Raw genomic sequence first — 22,613 nt, forward strand, 5'->3', positions numbered from 1 at the left:
CCCGTTCCCTTTGTGCTAGATGAGCGAACGTCTCTCCACATGCTCAGTTCTGAGAGATGTGTGTGTGTGAAAGCTGTCTTTCAGCTAGCTTTTTGGGAACACAAAGTTTCTTTTCAGTTGCAAACTCCACTCCATACATATATATGGGGAGGTACAAGCTCCAACTCGGTTTTACAGTGAAAACTGCAGGAACTTCAAACCGGCACTAGGAAACAGACTGAGAAACCACAGTAAAAGTTTCTCCTGCAACCCGTTCCCTTTGTGCTAGATGAGCGAACGTCTCTCCACATGCTCAGTTCTGAGAGATAAGTGTGTGTGAAAGCCGTCCTTCACCTAGCTTGTTGGGAACACAAAGTTTCTTTTCAGTTGCAAACTCCACTCCATACATATATATGGGGAGGTACTAGCTCCAACTCGGTTTTACAGTGAAAACTGCAGGAACTTCAAACCAGCACTAGGAAACAGACTGAGAATCCAGAGTAAATGTTTCTCATGCAAACCGTTTCCTATGTGCTAGATGAACGATCGTCTCTCCACCTGCTCAGTTCTGAGAGATAAGTGTGTGTGAAAGCCGTTCTTCACCTAGCTTGGTGGGAACACAAAGTTTCTTTTCAGTTGCAAACTCCACTCCATACATATATATGGGGAGGTACTAGCTCCAACCAGGTTTTACAGTGAAAACTGCAGGAACTTCAAACCGGCACTAGGAAACAGACTGAGAAACCACAGTAAAGTTTCTCCTGCAACCCGTTCCCTTTGTGCTAGATGAACGAACGTCTCTCCACATGCTCAGTTCTGAGAGATAAGTGTGTGTGAAAGCCGTCCTTCAACTAGCTTGTTGGGAACACAAAGTTTCTATTCAGTTCCTAACTCCACTCCATACATTTATATGGGGAGGTACTAGCTCCAACTCGGTTTTACAGTGAAAACTGCAGGAACTTCAAACCAGCACTAGGAAACAGACTGAGAATCCAGAGTAAAATTTCTCCTGCAACCCGTTCCCTTTGTGCTAGATGAACGAACGTCTCTCCACATGCTCAGTTTTGAGAGATAAGTGTGTGTGAAAGCCGTACTTCACCTAGCATGTTGGGAACACAAAGTTTCTTTTCAGTTGCAAACTCCACTCCATACATATATATGGGGAGGTACTAGCTCCAACTCGGTTTTACAGTGAAAACTGCAGGAACTTCAAACAGGCACTAGGAAACAGACTGAGAAACCAGAGTAAAAGTTTCTCCTTCAACCCGTTCCTTTTGTGCTAGATGAGCGAACGTCTCTCCACATGCTCAGTTCTGAGAGATAAGTGTGTGTGAAAGCCGTCCTTCACCTAGCTTGTTGGGAACACAAAGTTTCTTTTCAGTTGCAAACTCCACTCCATACATATATATGGGGAGGTACTATCTCCAACTCGGTTTTACAGTGAAAACTGCAGGAACTTCAAACTAGCACTAGGAAACAGACTGAGAATCCAGAGTAAAAGTTTCTCCTGCAACCCGTTCCCTATGTGCTAGATGAACGAACGTCTCTCCACATGCTCAGTTCTGAGAGATAAGTGTGTGTGAAAGCCGAACTTCACCTAGCTTGTTGGGAACACAAAGTTTCTTTTCAGTTGCAAACTCCACTCCATACATATATATGGGGAGGTACTACCTCCAACTCGGTTTTACAGAGAGAACTGCAGGAAATTCGAACCGGCACTAGGAAACAGACTGAGAAACCAGAGTAAAAGTTTCTCCTGCAACCCGTTCCCTTTGTGCTAGATGAACGAACGTCTCTCCACATGCTCAGTTCTGAGAGATAAGTGTGTGTTAAAGCCGTCCTTCATCTAGCTTGGTGGGAACACAAAGTTTCTTTTCAGTTGCAAACTCCACTCCATACATATATATGGGGAGGTACTAGCTCCAACTCGGTTTTACAGTGAAAACTGCAGGAACTTCAAACCGGCACTAGGAAACAGACTGAGAAACCAGAGTAAAAGTTTCCCCTGCAACCCGTTCCTTTTGTGCTAGATGAACGAACGTCTCTCCACATGCTCAGTTCTGAGAGATATGTGTGTGTGAAAGCCGTCCTTCAGCTAGCTTTTTGGGAACATAAAGTTTCTTTTCAGTTGCAAACTCCACTCCATTCATATATATGGGGAGGTACTAGCTCCAACTCGGTTTTACAGTGAAAACTTCAGGAACTTCAAACCGGCACTAGGAAACAGACTGAGAAACCACAGTAAAAGATTCTCCTGCAACCCGTTCCCTTTGTGCTAGATGAGCGAACGTCTCTCCACATGCTCATTTCTGAGAGATAAGTGTGTGTGAAAGCCGTCCTTCACCTAGCTTGTTGGGAACACAAAGTTTCTTTTCAGTTGCAAACTCCACTCCATACATATATATGGGGAGGTACTAGCCCCAACTCGGTTTTACAGTGAAAACTGCAGGAACTTCAAACCGGCACTAGGAAACAGACTGAGAAACCACAGTAAAGTTTCTCCTGCAACCCGTTCCCTTTGTGCTAGATGAACGAACGTCTCTCCACATGCTCAGTTCTGAGAGATATGTGTGTGTGAAAGCCGTCCTTCACCTAGCATGTTTGGAACACAAAGTTTCTTTTCAGTTGCAAACTCCACTCCATACATATATATGGGGAGGTACTAGCTCCAACTCGGTTTTACAGTGAAAACTGCAGGAACTTCAAACCGGCAGTAGGAAACAGACTGAGAAACCAGAGTAATAGTTTCTCCTGCAACCCGTTCCCTTTGTGCTAGATGAGCGAACGTCTCTCCACATGCTCAGTTCTGAGAGATGTGTGTGTGTGAAAGCCGTCCTTCAGCTAGCTTTTTGGGAACACAAAGTTTCTTTTCATTTGCAAACTCCACTCCATACATATATATGGGGAGGTACTAGCTCCAACTCGGTTTTACAGTGAAAACTGCAGGAAATTCAAACCGGCACTAGGAAACAGACTGAGAAACCACAGTAAAAGTTTCTCCTGCAACCCGTTCCCTTTGTGCTAGATGAGCGAACGTCTCTCCACATGCTCAGTTCTGAGAGATAAGTGTGTGTGAAAGCCGTCCTTCACCTAGCTTGTTGGGAACACAAAGATTCTTTTCAGTTGCAAACTCCACTCCATACATATATATGGGGAGGTACTAGCTCCAACTCGGTTTTACACTGAAAACTGCAGGAACTTCAAACCAGCACTAGGAAACAGACTGAGAATCCAGAGTAAAAGTTTCTCCTGCAACCCGTTTCCTATGTGCTAGATGAACGATCGTCTCTCCACCTGCTCAGTTCTGAGAGATAAGTGTGTGTGAAAGCCGTTCTTCACATAGCTTGGTGGGAACACAAAGTTTCTTTTCAGTTGCAAACTCCACTCCATACATATATATGGGGAGGTACTAGCTCCAACCAGGTTTTACGGTGAAAACTGCAGGAACTTCAAACCGGCACTAGGAAACAGACTGAGAAACCACAGTAAAGTTTCTCCTGCAACCCGTTCCCTTTGTGCTAGATGAACGAACGTCTCTCCACATGCTCAGTTCTGAGAGATAAGTGTGTGTGAAAGCCGTTCTTCACCTAGCTTGGTGGGAACACAAAGTTTCTTTTCAGTTGCAAACTCCACTCCATACATATATATGGGGAGGTACTAGCTCCAACACGGTTTTACAGTGAAAACTGCAGGAACTTCAAACCGGCACTAGGAAACAGACTGAGAAACCAGAGTAAAAGTTTCTCCTGCAACCCGTTCCCTTTGTGCTAGATGAACGAACGTCTCTCCACATGCTCAGTTCTGAGAGATATGTGTGTGTGAAAGCCGTCCTTCACCTAGCTTGTTGGGAACACAAAGTTTCTTTTCAGTTGCAAACTCCACTCCATACATATATATGGGGAGGTACTAGCTCCAACTCGGTTTTACTGTGAAAACTGCAGGAACTTCAAACCGGCACTAGGAAACAGACTGAGAAACCAGAGTAAAAGTTTCTCCTGCAACCTGTTCCCTTTGTGCTAGATGAACGAACGTCTCTCCACATGCTCAGTTCTGAGAGATGTTTGTGTGTGAAAGCCGTCCTTCAGCTAGCTTTTTGGGAACATAAAGTTTCTTTTCAGTTGCAAACTCCACTCCATACATATATATGGGGATGTACTAGCTCCAACTCGATTTTACAGTGAAAACTGCAGGAACTTCAAACCGGCACTAGGAAACAGTCTGAGAAACCACAGTAAAAGTTTCTCCTGCAACCCGTTCCCTTTGTGCTAGATGAGCGAACGTCTCTCCACATGCTCAGTTCTGAGAGATAAGTGTGTGTGAAAGCCGTCCTTCACCTAGCTTGTTGGAAACACAAAGTTTCTTTTCAGTTGCAAACTCCACTCCATACATATATATGGGGAGGTACTAGCTCCAAATCGGTTTTACAGTGAAAACTGCAGGAACTTCAATCCAGCACTAGGAAACAGACTGAGAATCCAGAGTAAAAGTTTCTCCTGCAACCCGTTTCCTATGTGCTAGATGAACGATCGTCTCTCCACCTGCTCAGTTCTGAGAGATAAGTGTGTGTGAAAGCCGTTCTTCACCTAGCTTGGTGGGAACACAAAGTTTCTTTTCAGTTGCAAACTCCACTCCATACTTATATATGGGGAGGTATTAGCTCCAACCAGATTTTACAGTGAAAACTGCAGGAACTTCAAACCGGCACTAGGAAACAGACTGAGAAACCAGAGTAAAAGTTTCTCCTGCAACCCGTTCCCTTTGTGCTAGATGAAAGAACGTCTCTCCAAATGCTCAGTTCTGAAAGATGTTTGTGTGTGAAAGCCGTCCTTCACCTAGCTTGTTGGGAACACAAAGTTTCTTTTCATTTGCAAACTCCACTCCATACATATATATGGGGAGGTACTAGCTCCAACTCGGTTTAACAGTGAAAACTGCAGGAACTTCAAACCGGCACTAGGAAACAGACTGAGAAACCAGAGTAAATGTTTCTCCTGCAACCCGTTCCCTTTGTGCTAGATGAACGAACGTCTCTCCAAATGCTCAGTTCTGAAAGATGTGTGTGTGTGAAAGCCGTCCTTCACCTAGCTTGTTGGGAACACAAAGTTTCTTTTCAGTTGCAAACTCCACTCCATACATATATATGGGGAGGTACTAGCTCCAACCAGGTTTTACAGTGAAAACTGCAGGAACTTCAAACCGGCACTAGGAAACAGACTGAGAAACCAGAGTAAAAGTTTCTCCTGCAACCCGTTCCCTTTGTGCTAGATGAACGAACGTCTCTCCACGTGCTCAGTTCTGAGAGATATGTGTGTGTGAAAGCCGTCCTTCAGCTAGCTTTTTGGGAACACAAAGTTTCTTTTCAGTTGCAAACTCCACTCCATACATATATATGGCGAGGTACTAGCTCCAAATCGGTTTTACAGTGAAAACTGCAGGAACTTCAAACCGGCACTAGGAAACAGACTGAGAAACCAGAGTAAAAGTTTATCCTGCAACCTGTTCCCTTTGTGCTAGATGAACGAACGTCTCTCCACATGCTCAGTTCTGAGAGATGTGTGTGTGTGAAAGCCGTCCTTCACCTAGCTTTTTGGGAACATAAAGTTTCTTTTCAGTTGCAAACTCCACTCCATACATATATATGGGGAGGTACTTGCTCCAACTCGGTTTTACAGTGAAAACTGCAGGAACTTCAAACCGGCACTAGGAAACAGACTGAGAAACCAGAGTAAAAGTTTCTCCTGCAACCTGTTCCCTTTGTGCTAGATGAACGAACGTCTCTCCACATGCTCAGTTCTGAGAGATGTGTGTGTGTGAAAGCCGTACTTCAGCTAGCTTTTTGGGAACATAAAGTTTCTTTTCAGTTGCAAACTCCACTCCATACATATATATGGGGAGGTACTAGCTCCAACTCGGTTTTACAGTGAAAACTGCAGGAACTTCAAACCGGCACTAGGAAACAGACTGAGAAACCACAGTAAAAGTTTCTCCTGCAACCCGTTCCCTTTGTGCTAGATGAGCGAACGTCTCTCCACATGCTCAGTTCTGAGAGATAAGTGTGTGTGAAAGCCGTCCTTCACCTAGCTTGTTGGGAACACAAAGTTTCTTTTCAGTTGCAAACTCCACTCCATACATATATATGGGGAGGTACTAGCTCCAACTCGGTTTTACAGTGAAAACTGCAGGAATTTCAAACCAGCACTAGGAAACAGACTGAGAATCCAGAGTAAAAGTTTCTCCTGCAACCCGTTTCCTATGTGCTAGATGAACGATCGTCTCTCCACCTGCTCAGTTCTGAGGGATAATTGTGTGTGAAAGCCGTTCTTCACCTAGCTTGGTGGGAACACAAAGTTTCTTTTCAGTTGCAAACTCCACTCCATACATATATATGGGGAGGTACTAGCTCCAACCAGGTTTTACAGTGAAAACTGCAGGAACTTCAAACCGGCACTAGGAAACAGACTGAGAAACCACAGTAAAGTTTGTCCTGCAACCCGTTCCCTTTGTGCTAGATGAACGAACGTCTCTCCACATGCTCAGTTCTGAGAGATAAGTGTGTGTGAAAGCCGTCCTTCACCTAGCTTGTTGGGAACACAAAGTTTCTTTTCAGTTGCAAACTCCACTCCATACATATATATGGGGAGGTACTAGCCCCAACTCGGTTTTACAGTGAAAACTGCAGGAAATTCGAACCGGCACTAGGAAACAGACTGAGAAACCAGAGTAAAAGTTTCTCCTGCAACCCGTTCCCTTTGTGCTAGATGAACGAACGTCTCTCCACATGCTCAGTTCTGAGAGATAAGTGTGTGTGAAAGCCGTCCTTCACCTAGCTTGTTGGGAACACAAAGTTTCTTTTCAGTTGCAAACTCCACTCCATACATATATATGGGGTGGTACTAGCTCCAAATCGGTTTTACAGTGAAAACTGCAGGAACTTCAAACCGGCACTAGGAAACAGACTGAGAAACCAGAGTAAAAGTTTCTCCTGCAACCCGTTCCCTTTGTGCTAGATGAACGAACGTCTCTCCACATGCTCAGTTCTGAGAGATAAGTGTGTGTGAAAGCCGTCTTTCACCTAGCTTGTTGGGAACACAAAGTTTCTTTTCAGTTGCAAACTCCACTCCATACATATATATGGGGAGGTACTAGCTCCAAGTCGGTTTTACAGTGAAAACTGCAGGAACTTCAAACCGGCACTAGGAAACAGACTGAGAAACCAGAGTAAAAGTTTATCCTGCAACCTGTTCCCTTTGTGCTAGTTGAACGAACGTCTCTCCACATGCTCAGTTCTGAGAGATGTGTGTGTGTGAAAGCCGTCCTTCACCTAGCTTTTTGGGAACATAAAGTTTCTTTTAAGTTGCAAACTCCACTCCATACATATATATGGGGAGGTACTAGCTCCAACTCGGTTTTACAGTGAAAACTGCAGGAACTTCAAACCGGCACTAGGAAACAGACTGAGAAACCAGAGTAAAAGTTTCTCCTGCAACCTGTTCCCTTTGTGCTAGATGAACGAAAGTCTATCCACATGCTCAGTTCTGAGAGATGTGTGTGTGTGAAAGCCGTCCTTCACCTAGCTTGTTGGGAACACAAAGTTTCTTTTCAGTTGCAAACTCCACTCCATACATATATATGGGGAGGTACTAGCTCCAACTCGGTTTTACAGTGAAAACTGCAGGAACTTCAAACCAGCACTAGGAAACAGACTGAGAATCCAGAGTAAAAGTTTCTCCTGCAACCCGTTTCCTATGTGCTAGATGAACTATCGTCTCTCCACCTGCTCAGTTCTGAGAGATAAGTGTGTGTGAAAGCCGTTCTTCACCTAGCTTGGTGGGAACACAAAGTTTCTTTTCAGTTGCAAACTCCACTCCATACATATATATGGGGAGGTACTAGCTCCAACCATGTTTTACAGTGAAAACTGCAGGAACTTCAAACCGGCACTAGGAAACAGACTGAGAAACCACAGTAAAGTTTCTCCTGCAACCCGTTCCCTTTGTGCTAGATGAACGAACGTCTCTCCACATGCTCAGTTCTGAGAGATAAGTGTGTGTGAAAGCCGTCCTTCACCTAGCTTGGTGGGAACACAAAGTTTCTTTTCAGTTGCAAACTCCACTCCATACATATATATGGGGAGGTACTAGCTCCAACTCGGTTTTACAGTGAAAACTGCAGGAACTTCAAACCGGCACTAGGAAACAGACTGAGAAACCAGAGTAAAAGTTTCTCCTGCAACCCGTTCCCTTTGTGCTAGATGAACGAACGTCTCTCCACATGCTCAGTTCTGAGAGATAATTGTGTGTGAAAGCCGTCCTTCACCTAGCTTGTTGGGAACACAAAGTTTCTTTTCAGTTGCAAACTCCACTCCATACATATATATGGGGAGGTACTAGCTCCAACTCGGTTTTACAGTGAAAACTGCAGGAACTTCAAACCGGCACTAGGAAACAGACTGAGAAACCAGAGTAAAAGTTTCTCCTGCAACCTGTTCCCTTTGTGCTAGATGAACGAACGTCTCTCCACATGCTCAGTTCTGAGAGATGTGTGTGTGTGAAAGCCGTCCTTCAGCTAGCTTTTTGGGAACATAAAGTTTCTTTTCAGTTGCAAACTCCACTCCATACATATATATGGGGATGTACTAGCTCCAACTCGGTTTTACAGTGAAAACTGCAGGAACTTCAAACCAGCACTAGGAAACAGACTGAGAATCCAGAGTAAAAGTTTCTCCTGCAACCCGTTTCCTATGTGCTAGATGAACTATCGTCTCTCCACCTGCTCAGTTCTGAGAGATAAGTGTGTGTGAAAGCCGTTCTTCACCTAGCTTGGTGGGAACACAAAGTTTCTTTTCAGTTGCAAACTCCACTCCATACATATATATGGGGAGGTACTAGCTCCAACCAGGTTTTACAGTGAAAACTGCAGGAACTTCAAACCGGCACTAGGAAACAGACTGAGAAACCACAGTAAAGTTTCTCCTGCAACCCGTTCCCTTTGTGCTAGATGAACGAACGTCTCTCCACATGCTCAGTTCTGAGAGATAAGTGTGTGTGAAAGCCGTCCTTCACCTAGCTTGGTGGGAACACAAAGTTTCTTTTCAGTTGCAAACTCCACTCCATACATATATATGGGGAGGTACTAGCTCCAACTCGGTTTTACAGTGAAAACTGCAGGAACTTCAAACCGGCACTAGGAAACAGACTGAGAAACCAGAGTAAAAGTTTCTCCTGCAACCCGTTCCCTTTGTGCTAGATGAACGAACGTCTCTCCACATGCTCAGTTCTGAGAGATAAGTGTGTGTGAAAGCCGTCCTTCACCTAGCTTGTTGGGAACACAAAGTTTCTTTTCAGTTGCAAACTCCACTCCATACATATATATGGGGAGGTACTAGCTCCAAATCGGTTTTACAGTGACAACTGCAGGAACTTCAAACCGGCACTAGGAAACAGACTGAGAAACCAGAGTAAAAGTTTCTCCTGCAACCTGTTCCCTTTGTGCTAGATGAACGAACGTCTCTCCACATGCTCAGTTCTGAGAGATGTGTGTGTGTGAAAGCCGTCCTTCAGCTAGCTTTTTGGGAACATAAAGTTTCTTTTCAGTTGCAAACTCCACTCCATACATATATATGGGGATGTACTAGCTCCAACTCGATTTTACAGTGAAAACTGCAGGAACTTCAAACCGGCACTAGGAAACAGTCTGAGAAACCACAGTAAAAGTTTCTCCTGCAACCCGTTCCCTTTGTGCTAGATGAGCGAACGTCTCTCCACATGCTCAGTTCTGAGAGATAAGTGTGTGTGAAAGCCGTCCTTCACCTAGCTTGTTGGGAACACAAAGTTTCTTTTCAGTTGCAAACTCCACTCCATACATATATATGGGGAGGTACTAGCTCCAAATCGGTTTTACAGTGAAAACTGCAGGAACTTCAAACCAGCACTAGGAAACAGACTGAGAATCCAGAGTAAAAGTTTCTCCTGCAACCCGTTTCCTATGTGCTAGATGAACGATCGTCTCTCCACCTGCTCAGTTCTGAGAGATAAGTGTGTGTGAAAGCCGTTCTTCACCTAGCTTGGTGGGAACACAAAGTTTCTTTTCAGTTGCAAACTCCACTCCATACTTATATATGGGGAGGTATTAGCTCCAACCAGGTTTTACAGTGAAAACTGCAGGAACTTCAAACCGGCACTAGGAAACAGACTGAGAAACCAGAGTAAAAGTTTCTCCTGCAACCCGTTCCCTTTGTGCTAGATGAAAGAACGTCTCTCCAAATGCTCAGTTCTGAAAGATGTTTGTGTGTGAAAGCCGTCCTTCACCTAGCTTGTTGGGAACACGAAGTTTCTTTTCATTTGCAAACTCCACTCCATACATATATATGGGGAGGTACTAGCTCCAACTCGGTTTAACAGTGAAAACTGCAGGAACTTCAAACCGGCACTAGGAAACAGACTGAGAAACCAGAGTAAAAGTTTCTCCTGCAACCCGTTCCTTTGTGCTAGATGAACGAACGTCTCTCCAAATGCTCAGTTCTGAATGATGTGTGTGTGTGAAAGCCGTCCTTCACCTAGCTTGTTGGGAACACAAAGTTTCTTTTCAGTTGCAAACTCCACTCCATACATATATATGGGGAGGTATTAGCTCCAACTCGGTTTTACAGTGAAAACTGCAGGAACTTCAAACCGGCACTAGGAAACATACTGAGAAACCAGAGTAAAAGTTTCTCCTGCAACCCGTTCCCTTTCTGCTAGATGAACGAACGTCTCTCCACGTGCTCAGTTCTGAGAGATATGTGTGTGTGAAAGCCGTACTTCACCTAGCTTGTTGGGAACACAAAGTTTCTTTTCAGTTGCAAACTCCACTCCATACATATATATGGCGAGGTACTAGCTCCAAATCGGTTTTACAGTGAAAACTGCAGTAAATTCAAACCGGCACTAGGAAACAGACTGAGAAACCAGAGTAAATTTTATCCTGCAACCTGTTCCCTTTGTGCTAGATGAACGAACGTCTCTCCACATGCTCAGTTCTGAGAGATGTGTGTGTGTGAAAGCCGTCCTTCACCTAGCTTTTTGGGAACATAAAGTTTCTTTTCAGTTGCAAACTCCACTCCATACATATATATGGGGAGGTACTAGCTCCAACTCGGTTTTACAGTGAAAACTGCAGGAACTTCAAACCGGCACTAGGAAACAGACTGAGAAACCACAGTAAAAGTTTCTCCTGCAACCCGTTCCCTTTGTGCTAGATGAGCGAACGTCTCTCCACATGCTCAGTTCTGAGAGATAAGTGTGTGTGAAAGCCGTCCTTCACCTAGCTTGTTGGGAACGCAAAGTTTCTTTTCAGTTGCAAACTCCACTCCATACATATATATGGGGAGGTACTAGCTCCAACTCGGTTTTACAGTGAAAACTGCAGGAATTTCAAACCAGCACTAGGAAACAGACTGAGAATCCAGAGTAAAAGTTTCTCCTGCAACCCGTTTCCTATGTGCTAGATGAACGATAGTCTCTCCACCTGCTCAGTTCTGAGGGATAATTGTGTGTGAAAGCCGTTCTTCACCTAGCTTGGTGGGAACACAAAGTTTCTTTTCAGTTGCAAACTCCACTCCATACATATATATGGGGAGGTACTAGCTCCAACCAGGTTTTACAGTGAAAACTGCAGGAACTTCAAACCGGCACTAGGAAACAGACTGAGAAACCACAGTAAAGTTTGTCCTGCAACCCGTTCCCTTTGTGCTAGATGAACGAACGTCTCTCCACATGCTCAGTTCTGAGAGATAAGTGTGTGTGAATGCCGTCCTTCACCTAGCTTGTTGGGAACACAAAGTTTCTTTTCAGTTGCAAACTCCACTCCATACATATATATGGGGAGGTACTAGACCCAACTCGGTTTTACAGTGAAAACTGCAGGAAATTCGAACCGGCACTAGGAAACAGACTGAGAAACCAGAGTAAAAGTTTCTCCTGCAACCCGTTCCCTTTGTGCTAGATGAACGAACGTCTCTCCACATGCTCAGTTCTGAGAGATAAGTGTGTGTGAAAGCCGTCCTTCACCTAGCTTGTTGGGAACACAAAGTTTCTTTTCAGTTGCAAACTCCACTCCATACATATATATGGGGAGGTACTAGCTCCAAATCGGTTTTACAGTGAAAACTGCAGGAACTTCAAACCGGCACTAGGAAACAGACTGAGAAACCAGAGTAAAAGTTTCTCCTGCAACCCGTTCCCTTTGTGCTAGATGAACGAACGTCTCTCCACATGCTCAGTTCTGAGAGATAAGTGTGTGTGAAAGCAGTCCTTCACCTAGCTTGTTGGGAACACAAAGTTTCTTTTCAGTTGCAAACTCCACTCCATACATATATATGGGGAGGTACTAACTCCAAGTCTGTTTTACAGTGAAAACTGCAGGAACTTCAAACCGGCACTAGGAAACAGACTGAGAAACCAGAGTAAAAGTTTATCCTGCAACCTGTTCCCTTTGTGCTAGATGAACGAACGTCTCTCCACATGCTCAGTTCTGAGAGATGTGTGTGTGTGAAAGCCGTCCTTCACCTAGCTTTTTGGGAACATAAAGTTTCTTTTAAGTTGCAAACTCCACTCCATACATATATATGGGGAGGTACTAGCTCCAACTCTGTTTTACAGTGAAAACTGCAGGAACTTCAAACCGGCACTAGGAAACAGACTGAGAAACCAGAGTAAAAGTTTCTCCTGCAACCTGTTCCCTTTGTGCTAGATGAACGAACGTCTATCCACATGCTAAGTTCTGAGAGATGTGTGTGTGTGAAAGCCGTACTTCAGCTAGCTTTTTGGGAACATAAAGTTTCTTTTCAGTTGCAAACTCCACTCCATACATATATATGGGGAGGTACTAGCTCCAACTCGTTTTTACAGTGAAAACTGCAGGAACTACAAACCGGCACTAGGAAACAGACTGAGAAACCACAGTAAAAGTTTCTCCTGCAACCCGTTCCCTTTGTGCTAGATGAGCGAACGTCTCTCCACATGCTCAGTTCTGAGAGATAAGTGTGTGTGAAAGCCGTCCTTCACCTAGCTTGTTGGGAACACAAAGTTTCTTTTCAGTTGCAAACTCCACTCCATACATATATATGGGGAGGTACTAGCTCCAACTCGGTTTTACAGTGAAAACTGCAGGAACTTCAAACCGGCACTAGGAAACAGACTGAGAATACAGAGTAAAAGTTTCTCCTGCAACCCGTTTCCTATGTGCTAGATGAACGATCGTCTCTCCACCTGCTCAGTTCTGAGGGATAAGTGTGTGTGAAAGCCGTTCTTCACCTAGCTTGGTGGGAACACAAAGTTTCTTTTCAGTTGCTAACTCCACTCCATACATATATATGGGGAGGTACTAGCTCCAACCAGGTTTTACAGTGAAAACTGCAGGAACTTCAAACCGGCACTAGGAAACAGACTGAGAAACCACAGCAAAATTTTGTCCTGCAACCCGTTCCCTTTGTGCTAGATGAACGAACGTCTCTCCACATGCTCAGTTCTGAGAGATAAGTGTGTGTGAAAGCCGTCCTTCACCTAGCTTGTTGGGAACACAAAGTTTCTTTTCAGTTGCAAACTCCACTCCATACATATATATGGGGAGGTACTAGATCCAACTCGGTTTTACAGTGAAAACTGCAGGAAATTCGAACCGGCACTAGGAAACAGACTGAGAAACCAGAGTAATAGTTTCTCCTGCAACCCGTTCCCTTTGTGCTAGATGAACGAACGTCTCTCCACATGCTCAGTTCTGAGAGATAAGTGTGTGTGAAAGCCGTCCTTCACCTAGCTTGTTGGGAACACAAAGTTCCTTTTCAGTTGCAAACTCCACTCCATACATATATATGGGGAGGTACTAGCTCCAACTCGGTTTTACAGTGAAAACTGCAGGAACTTCAAACCGGCACTAGGAAACAGACTGAGAAACCAGAGTAATAGTTTCTCCTGCAACCCGTTCCATTTGTGCTAGATGAGCAAACGTCTCTCCACATGCTCAGTTCTGAGAGATGTGTGTGTGTGAAAGCCGTCCTTCAGCTAGCTTTTTGGGAACACAAAGTTTCTTTTCAGTTGCAAACTCCACTCCATACATATATATGGGGAGGTACTAGCTCCAACTCGGTTTTACAGTGAAAACTGCAGGAACTTCAAACCGGCACTAGGAAACAGACTGAGAAACCACAGTAAAAGTTTCTCCTGCAACCCGTTCCCTTTGTGCTAGATGAGCGAACGTCTCTCCACATGCTCAGTTCTGAGAGATAAGTGTGTGTGAAAGCCGTCCTTCACCTAGCTTGTTGGGAACACAAAGTTTCTTTTCAGTTGCAAACTCCACTCCATACATATATATGGGGAGGTACTAGCTCCAACTCGGTTTTACAGTGAAAACTGCAGGAACTTCAAAACAGCACTAGGAAACAAACTGAGAATCCAGAGTAAAAGTTTCTCCTGCAACCCGTTTCCTATGTGCTAGATGAACGATCGTCTCTCCACCTGCTCAGTTCTGAGAGATAAGTGTGTGTGAAAGCCGTCCTTCACCTAGCTTGGTGGGAATACAAAGTTTCTTTTCAGTTGCAAACTCCACTCCATACATATATATGGGGAGGTACTAGCTCCAACCAGGTTTTACAGTGAAAACTGCAGGAACTTCAAACCGGCACTAGGAAACAGACTGAGAAACCACAGTAAAGTTTCTCCTGCAACCCGTTCCCTTTGTGCTAGATGAACGGACGTCTCTCCACATGCTCAGTTCTGAGAGATAAGTGTGTGTGAAAGCCGTCCTTCACCTAGCTTGTTGGGAACACAAAGTTTCTTTTCAGTTGCAAACTCCACTCCATACATATATATGGGGAGGTAATAGCTCCAACTCGGATTTACAGTGAAAAGTGCAGGAACTTCAAACCAGCACTAGGAAACAGACTGAGAATCCAGAGTAAAAGTTTCCCCTGCAACCCGTTTTCTATGTGCTAGATGAACGATCGTCTCTCCACCTGCTCAGTTCTGAGAGATAAGTGTGTGTGAAAGCCGTTCTTCACCTAGCTTGGTGGGAACACAAAGTTTCTTTTCAGTTGCAAACTCCAATCCATACATATATATGGGGAGGTACTAGCTCCAACTCGGTTTTACAGTGAATACTGCAGGAAATTCGAACCGGCACTAGGAAACAGACTGAGAAACCAGAGTAAAAGTTTCTCCTGCAAACCTTTCCATTTGTGCTAGATGAACGAACGTCTATCCACCTGCTCAGTTCTGAGAGATAAGTGTGTGTGAAAGCCGTCCTTCACCTAGCATGTTGGGAACACAAAGTTTCTTTTCAGTTGCAAACTCCACTCCATACATATATATGGGGAGGTACTAGCTCCAACTCGGTTTTACAGTGACAACTGCAGGAACTTCAAACCGGCACTAGGAAACACACTGAGAAACCAGAGTAATAGTTTCTCCTGCAACCCGTTCCCTTTGTGCTAGATGAGCGAACGTCTCTCCACATGCTCAGTTCTGAGAGATAAGTGTGTGTGAAAGCCGTCCTTCACCTAGCTTGTTGGGAACACAAAGTTTCTTTTCAGTTGCAAACTCCACTCCATACATATATATGGGGAGGTACTAGCTCCAAGTCGGTTTTACAGTGAAAACTGCAGGAACTTCAAACCGGCACTAGGAAACAGACTGAGAAACCACAGTAAAGTTTCTCCTGCAACCCGTTCCTTTTCTGCTAGATGAACGAACATCTCTCCACATGCTCAGTTCTGAGAGATATGTGTGTGTGAAAGCCGTACTTCACCTAGCTTTTTGGGAACACAAAGTTTCTTTTCACTTGCATACTCCACTCCTTACATATATATGGGGAGGTACTAGCTCCAACCAGGTTTTACAGTGAAAACTGCAAGAAATTCAAACCGGCACTAGGAAACAGACTGAGAAACCAGAGTAAAATTTTCTCCTGCAACCCGTTCCCTTTGTGCTAGATGAACGAACGTCTCTCCAAATGCTCAGTTCTGAAAGATGTTTGTGTGTGAAAGCCGTCCTTCACCTAGCTTGTTGGGAACACAAAGTTTCTTTTCATTTGCAAACTCCACTCCATACATATATATGGGGAGGTACTAGCTCGAAGTCGGTTTTACAGTGAAAACTGCAGGAAATTCAATCCGGCACTAGGAAACAGACTGAGAAACCAGAGTAAAATTTTCTCCTGCAACCCGTTCCATTTGTGCTAGATGAACGAACGTCTCTCCAAATGCTCAGTTCTGAAAGATGTGTGTGTGTGAAAGCCGTCCTTCACATAGCTTGTTGGGAACACAAAGTTTCTTTTCAGTTGCAAACTCCACTCCATACATATATATGGGGAGGTACTAGCTCCAAATCGGTTTTACAGTGAAAACTGCAGGAACTTCAAACCGGCACTAGGAAACAGACTGAGAAACCAGAGTAAAAGTTTCTCCTGCAACCCGTTCCCTTTGTGCTAGATGAACGAACGTCTCTCCACATGCTCAGTTCTGAGAGATAAGTGTGTGTGAAAGCCGTCCTTCACCTAGCTTGATGGGAACACAAAGTTTCTTTTCAGTTGCAAACTCCACTCCATACATATATATGGGGAGGTACTAGCTCCAACTCGGTTTTACAGTGAAAACTGCAGGAACTTCAAACCGGCACTAGGAAACAGGCTGAGAAACCAGAGTAAAAGTTTCTCCTGCAACCTGTTCCCTTTGTGCTAGATGAACGAACGTCTCTCCACATGCTCAGTTCTGAGAGATGTGTGTGTGTGAAAGCCGTACTTCAGCTAGCTTTTTGGGAACATAAAGTTTCTTTTCAGTTGCAAACTCCACTCCATACATATATATGGGGAGGTACTAGCTCCAACTCGGTTTTACAGTGAAAACTGCAGGAACTTCAAACCGGCACTAGGAAACAGACTGAGAAACCACAGTAAAAGTTTCTCCTGCAACCCGTTCCCTTTGTGATAGATGAGCGAACGTCTCTCCACATGCTCAGTTCTGAGAGATAAGTGTGTGTGAAAGCCGTCCTTCACCTAGCTTGTTGGGAACACAAAGTTTCTTTTCAGTTGCAAACTCCACTCCATACATATATATGGGGAGGTACTAGCTCCAACTCGGATTTACAGTGAAAACTGCAGGAAATTCGAACCGGCAGTTGGAAACAGACTGAGAAACCAGAGTAAAAGTTTCTCCTGCAACCCGTTCCCTTTGTGCTAGATGAACGAACGTCTCTCCACATGCTCAGTTCTGAGAGATAAGTGTGTGTGAAAGCCGTCCTTCACCTAGCATGTTGGGAACACAAAGTTTCTTTTCAGTTGCAAACTCCACTCCATACATATATATGGGGAGGTACTAGCTCCAACTCGGTTTTACAGTGAAAACTGCAGGAACTTCAAACCGGCACTAGGAAACAGACTGAGAAACCAGAGTAAAAGTTTCTCCTGCAACCCGTTCCCTTTGTGCTAGATGAGCGAACGTCTCTCCACATGCTCAGTTCTGAGAGATAAGTGTGTGTGAAAGCAGTCCTTCACCTAGCTTGTTGGGAACACAAAGTTTCTTTTCAGTTGCAAACTCCACTCCATACATATATATGGGGAGGTACTAGCTCCAACTCGGTTTTACAGTGAAAACTGCAGGAACTTCAAACCGGCACTAGGAAACAGACTGAGAAACCAGAGTAAAAGTTTCTCCTGCAACCCGTTCCTTTTCTGCTAGATGAACGAACGTCTCTCCACATGCTCAGTTCTGAGAGATATGTGTGTGTGAAAGCCGTACTTCACCTAGCTTTTTGGGAACACAAAGTTTCTTTTCAGTAGCAACCTCCACTCCTTACATATATATGGGGAGGTACAAGCTTCAACCAGGTTTTACAGTGAAAACTGCAGGAACTTCAAACCGGCACTAGGAAACAGACTGAGAAACCAGAGTAAAAGTTTCTCCTGCAACCCGTACCCTTTGTACTAGATGAACGAACGTCTCTCCACATGCTCAGTTCTGAGAGATAAGTGTGTGTGAAAGCCGTCCTTCACCTAGCTTGTTGGGAACACAAAGTTTCTTTTCAGTTGCAAACTCCACTCCATACATATATATGGGGAGGTACTAGCTCCAACTCGGTTTTACAGTGAAAACTGCAGGAACTTCAAACCGGGACTAGGAAACAGACTGAGAAACCAGAGTAAAAGTTTCTCCTGCAACCTGTTCCCTTTGTGCTAGATGAACGAACGTCTCTCCACATGCTCAGTTCTGAGAGATGTGTGTGTGTGAAAGCCGTCCTTCAGCTAGCTTTTTGGGAACATAAAGTTTCTTTTCAGTTGCAAACTCCACTCCATACTTATATATGGGGAGGTACTAGCTCCAACTCGGTTTTACAGTGAAAACTGCAGGAACTTCAAACCGGCACTAGGAAACAGACTGAGAAACCACAGTAAAAGTTTCTCCTGCAACCCGTTCCCTTTGTGCTAGATGAGCGAACGTCTCTCCACATGCTCAGTTCTGAGAGATAAGTGTGTGTGAAAGCCGTCCTTCACCTAGCTTGTTGGGAATACAATGTTTCTTTTCAGTTGCAAACTCCACTCCATACATATATATGGGGAGGTACTAGCTCCAACCAGGTTTTACAGTGAAAACTGCAGGAACTTCAAACCAGCACTAGGAAACAGACTGAGAATCCAGAGTAAAAGTTTCTCCTGCAACCTGTTCCCTTTGTGCTAGATGAACGAACGTCTATCCACATGCTAAGTTCTGAGAGATGTGTGTGTGTGAAAGCCGTACTTCAGCTAGCTTTTTGGGAACATAAAGTTTCTTTTCAGTTGCAAACTCCACTCCATACATATATATGGGGAGGTACTAGCTCCAACTCGTTTTTACAGTGAAAACTGCAGGAACTACAAACCGGCACTAGGAAACAGACTGAGAAACCACAGTAAAAGTTTCTCCTGCAACCCGTTCCCTTTGTGCTAGATGAGCGAACGTCTCTCCACATGCTCAGTTCTGAGAGATAAGTGTGTGTGAAAGCCGTCCTTCACCTAGCTTGTTGGGAACATAAAGTTTCTTTTCAGTTGCAAACTCCACTCCATACATATATATGGGGAGGTACTAGCTCCAACTCGGTTTTACAGTGAAAACTGCAGGAACTTCAAACCGGCACTAGGAAACAGACTGAGAATCCAGAGTAAAAGTTTCTCCTGCAACCCGTTTCCTATGTGCTAGATGAACGATCGTCTCTCCACCTGCTCAGTTCTGAGGGATAAGTGTGTGTGAAAGCCGTTCTTCACCTAGCTTGGTGGGAACACAAAGTTTCTTTTCAGTTGCTAACTCCACTCCATACATATATATGGGGAGGTACTAGCTCCAACCAGGTTTTACAGTGAAAACTGCAGGAACTTCAAACCGGCACTAGGAAACAGACTGAGAAACCACAGCAAAATTTTGTCCTGCAACCCGTTCCCTTTGTGCTAGATGAACGAACGTCTCTCCACATGCTCAGTTCTGAGAGATAAGTGTGTGTGAAAGCCGTCCTTCACCTAGCTTGTTGGGAACACAAAGTTTCTTTTCAGTTGCAAACTCCACTCCATACATATATATGGGGAGGTACTAGATCCAACTCGGTTTTACAGTGAAAACTGCAGGAAATTCGAACCGGCACTAGGAAACAGACTGAGAAACCAGAGTAATAGTTTCTCCTGCAACCCGTTCCCTTTGTGCTAGATGAACGAACGTCTCTCCACATGCTCAGTTCTGAGAGATAAGTGTGTGTGAAAGCCGTCCTTCACCTAGCTTGTTGGGAACACAAAGTTCCTTTTCAGTTGCAAACTCCACTCCATACATATATATGGGGAGGTACTAGCTCCAACTCGGTTTTACAGTGAAAACTGCAGGAACTTCAAACCGGCACTAGGAAACAGACTGAGAAACCAGAGTAATAGTTTCTCCTGCAACCCGTTCCATTTGTGCTAGATGAGCAAACGTCTCTCCACATGCTCAGTTCTGAGAGATGTGTGTGTGTGAAAGCCGTCCTTCAGCTAGCTTTTTGGGAACACAAAGTTTCTTTTCAGTTGCAAACTCCACCCCATACATATATATGGGGAGGTACTAGCTCCAACTCGGTTTTACAGTGAAAACTGCAGGAACTTCAAACCGGCACTAGGAAACAGACTGAGAAACCACAGTAAAAGTTTCTCCTGCAACCCGTTCCCTTTGTGCTAGATGAGCGAACGTCTCTCCACATGCTCAGTTCTGAGAGATAAGTGTGTGTGAAAGCCGTCCTTCACCTAGCTTGTTGGGAACACAAAGTTTCTTTTCAGTTGCAAACTCCACTCCATACATATATATGGGGAGGTACTAGCTCCAACTCGGTTTTACAGTGAAAACTGCAGGAACTTCAAAACAGCACTAGGAAACAGACTGAGAATCCAGAGTAAAAGTTTCTCCTGCAACCCGTTTCCTATGTGCTAGATGAACGATCGTCTCTCCACCTGCTCAGTTCTGAGAGATAAGTGTGTGTGAAAGCCGTCCTTCACCTAGCTTGGTGGGAATACAAAGTTTCTTTTCAGTTGCAAACTCCACTCCATACATATATATGGGGAGGTACTAGCTCCAACCAGGTTTTACAGTGAAAACTGCAGGAACTTCAAACCGGCACTAGGAAACAGACTGAGAAACCACAGTAAAGTTTCTCCTGCAACCCGTTCCCTTTGTGCTAGATGAACGGACGTCTCTCCACATGCTCAGTTCTGACAGATAAGTGTGTGTGAAAGCCGTCCTTCACCTAGCTTGTTGGGAACACAAAGTTTCTTTTCAGTTGCAAACTCCACTCCATACATATATATGGGGAGGTAATAGCTCCAACTCGGATTTACAGTGAAAAGTGCAGGAACTTCAAACCAGCACTAGGAAACAGACTGAGAATCCAGAGTAAAAGTTTCCCCTGCAACCCGTTTTCTATGTGCTAGATGAACGATCGTCTCTCCACCTGCTCAGTTCTGAGAGATAAGTGTGTGTGAAAGCCGTTCTTCACCTAGCTTGGTGGGAACACAAAGTTTCTTTTCAGTTGCAAACTCCAATCCATACATATATATGGGGAGGTACTAGCTCCAACTCGGTTTTACAGTGAATACTGCAGGAAATTCGAACCGGCACTAGGAAACAGACTGAGAAACCAGAGTAAAAGTTTCTCCTGCAAACCTTTCCATTTGTGCTAGATGAACGAACGTCTATCCACCTGCTCAGTTCTGAGAGATAAGTGTGTGTGAAAGCCGTCCTTCACCTAGCATGTTGGGAACACAAAGTTTCTTTTCAGTTGCAAACTCCACTCCATACATATATATGGGGAGGTACTAGCTCCAACTCGGTTTTACAGTGACAACTGCAGGAACTTCAAACCGGCACTAGGAAACACACTGAGAAACCAGAGTAATAGTTTCTCCTGCAACCCGTTCCCTTTGTGCTAGATGAGCGAACGTCTCTCCACATGCTCAGTTCTGAGAGATAAGTGTGTGTGAAAGCCGTCCTTCACCTAGCTTGTTGGGAACACAAAGTTTCTTTTCAGTTGCAAACTCCACTCCATACATATATATGGGGAGGTACTAGCTCCAAGTCGGTTTTACAGTGAAAACTGCAGGAACTTCAAACCGGCACTAGGAAACAGACTGAGAAACCACAGTAAAGTTTCTCCTGCAACCCGTTCCTTTTCTGCTAGATGAACGAACATCTCTCCACATGCTCAGTTCTGAGAGATATGTGTGTGTGAAAGCCGTACTTCACCTAGCTTTTTGGGAACACAAAGTTTCTTTTCACTTGCATACTCCACTCCTTACATATATATGGGGAGGTACTAGCTCCAACCAGGTTTTACAGTGAAAACTGCAAGAAATTCAAACCGGCACTAGGAAACAGACTGAGAAACCAGAGTAAAATTTTCTCCTGCAACCCGTTCCCTTTGTGCTAGATGAACGAACGTCTCTCCAAATGCTCAGTTCTGAAAGATGTTTGTGTGTGAAAGCCGTCCTTCACCTAGCTTGTTGGGAACACAAAGTTTCTTTTCATTTGCAAACTCCACTCCATACATATATATGGGGAGGTACTAGCTCCAAGTCGGTTTTACAGTGAAAACTGCAGGAAATTCAATCCGGCACTAGGAAACAGACTGAGAAACCAGAGTAAAATTTTCTCCTGCAACCCGTTCCATTTGTGCTAGATGAACGAACGTCTCTCCAAATGCTCAGTTCTGAAAGATGTTTGTGTGTGAAAGCCGTCCTTCACATAGCTTGTTGGGAACACAAAGTTTCTTTTCAGTTGCAAACTCCACTCCATACATATATATGGGGAGGTACTAGCTCCAAATCGGTTTTACAGTGAAAACTGCAGGAACTTCAAACCGGCACTAGGAAACAGACTGAGAAACCAGAGTAAAAGTTTCTCCTGCAACCCGTTCCCTTTGTGCTAGATGAACGAACGTCTCTCCACATGCTCAGTTCTGAGAGATAAGTGTGTGTGAAAGCCGTCCTTCACCTAGCTTGATGGGAACACAAAGTTTCTTTTCAGTTGCAAACTCCACTCCATACATATATATGGGGAGGTACTAGCTCCAACTCGGTTTTACAGTGAAAACTGCAGGAACTTCAAACCGGCACTAGGAAACAGG

The sequence above is a fragment of the Camelus dromedarius genome, chromosome 35 (assembly GCF_036321535.1).
Source record: "Camelus dromedarius isolate mCamDro1 chromosome 35, mCamDro1.pat, whole genome shotgun sequence".
In the NCBI taxonomy this organism is placed as follows: domain Eukaryota; kingdom Metazoa; phylum Chordata; class Mammalia; order Artiodactyla; family Camelidae; genus Camelus; species Camelus dromedarius.